Genomic DNA, 2294 nt, shown 5'->3' with positions numbered 1-2294 from the left:
AGAGAGAGAGAGAGAGAGAGAGAGAGAGAGAGAGGTGATGAATGAGAAAGGAAATAAACGGAAGAGACAGTGGAACAAAAGGATAGACCGAGTGTAGTAATGAGCAAAGCCTGAAGATTTGCTATGGAGCAACTGAACTTGCAATGTCTTACGGCATTTACAACGCAATTAGTAAGTATAAGTGCCGAACAATAGAGGTGCTACTACAGAGTTACATACAAAAAAGGAGGAGAGATAGTTAGATGTTTGACAGGAAGGAAAGAACAAATCACACCAGAGCAGCCACCAGCCACGTACGTATCCAAAAATTGTATAAAATGTGCCCACAGTGGTGTTCTCTCCAGTCTGAACAACGTAGATACTCCTAAGATTATGAACTCCTCATGGGAACAAAACGCAATTGTCTGATGAACAGGGTAAGATGCCTAATCAGCACACCCACAAACGCCTGAAAACTGAACTCTGAACAGATCGAAACTGTATGTAACAGGGAGCGTTATCTTATCTTCTTTCTTCTGACAAAAGAGTAGCGGATGTTGGTGAGCGCTCTGGTGTGGTTTGCTTCTTCTTGTCCATGAAAAGTACTATTATATCGCCCTCCTTTTGTTTGTATGTTACTCTCTAGCAACGCAAACAACTTTAATCTTCGCCATTTATATGAACTATTAAAATGTGTTGCAAGAGCCGTAAAATGTTTACTAAAGTAAACCAACCCCCCCCCTCGAAAAGGCAAAAAAAAACCCAACTACAAAACAAGACAAAAATCCAACTCAAAAGTTTTCTTAAATAAAGAGGAGCACAATTTATGTTTCACAACAACATGAAAAAACAAACAAACAAACATAACTAATAATACACTTTTCAAAGACACGAGACATACGTAATGAGCTTGATTTTTCTTTTTTGATAAAATTCGAATGAGTGTAGAATGAAGACATTATTATGTCACCTTTAATTCTCATATGGAAAAGTATGGTGTAAGTAACAATAGGGTAACATAAAAGAGAAGGTCATGAAAAATTCACCAATGTTCAGTTCAATTCTCTCCCTTTTACCAAGTCTACGTTAAGCACTTAGTTCGAGATAAAAGTTTTTCTATGACATCATGAGGCATCAAAGTTCGTTGAGAATTCAGAGGTCTCAGGGGACGATCCTTATATAATTAGATCCAGCCTACTTCACAACACGCAATTTGAACCTTTTGACTTGGACAAAGTAGTGTAGTCTGGTCACCCCATTAGCTGATAGACAATGTTCTGTCTTAGTGAAGGAAAATTCGAGATGGAGAAAGAAGAATACACTCAGCGTACATTTTTGAGCAGGTAAATAAAAATATCTTTGTGGTAGCATGAGTGCACCATTGTTGATAGAGGGAACATGCCCAAGTCTCTCTCTCTCTCTCTCTCTCTCTCTCTCTCTCTGTTTCTCCGTCTCTCCCATTTTTCGCCACAAAAAGACGAAAACAAACGTATGCACACACAGTCATTTACAGAGAAACACATACATGAACATGTCATACATGTACGGTACATTTGCGGTTTTAAGACAATAACAATTGGATGGTTGGCGGGCGCTCTGGTGTTGTTTGCTTCTTCTTTCCAAAATAACACCCGTCATCCCTATCTTTCCACCTCCTTTTTGTGTTTCTTACTCTCTTGTAATACCTCTAATCTTCGGCCCTTTTACGATCCCCGCCTCTTAAATTAATTAACCTATTAGTGTAGATAGGGGCATTAAACCTATACCATTTCACAATTTTTTTCTAGATATATGATCTAATTGACTAACTGTGTTGTAAATGTCGTAAAACTCTCACTAAAACAAAAGACAATGACCGCGTTGACTTTCCGACAAAGATGTGAAGGAACACACATAATGTGACGAACAGCACAGCCAATCGGTGACTGGACCTAAAATTGTAAGAGTGAGTACAGTACATGATTTTACGTCCTGGTCGACGCAATCTAGAGCATTAAATTAAAGAGGCAGGCTGCTTCGACCTTTGTTGTCACGGGCAATTAGGACTGAGGCGGATACAACATTGCAGAGCACGGACGGAGATGTACTCGAGAATCGAGCTCACATCTTTTGCGTGCATGGGCGATGAGTCAAACTGTTACACCACAGACGGTGGTTTACGTTTCTGATTTACTCAAATTAATGGTTCCCCTCTAGCACCTGTCAACCCTATAGCCAGAAAAACGAACCCTCTCCCCCACCACCCCCCCAAAAAACCCCCCAAAAGAACAAAACCCACCAAAAAAACTTGATCCGCAACTGTGTCACCCCCCTCT

The sequence above is a fragment of the Aplysia californica genome, unplaced genomic scaffold (genome assembly GCF_000002075.1).
Source record: "Aplysia californica isolate F4 #8 unplaced genomic scaffold, AplCal3.0 scaffold00639, whole genome shotgun sequence".
Classification (NCBI taxonomy): domain Eukaryota; kingdom Metazoa; phylum Mollusca; class Gastropoda; order Aplysiida; family Aplysiidae; genus Aplysia; species Aplysia californica.
The sequence above is the reverse complement of the archived record's forward strand: the minus strand, read 5'-3'. Positions refer to the sequence as shown.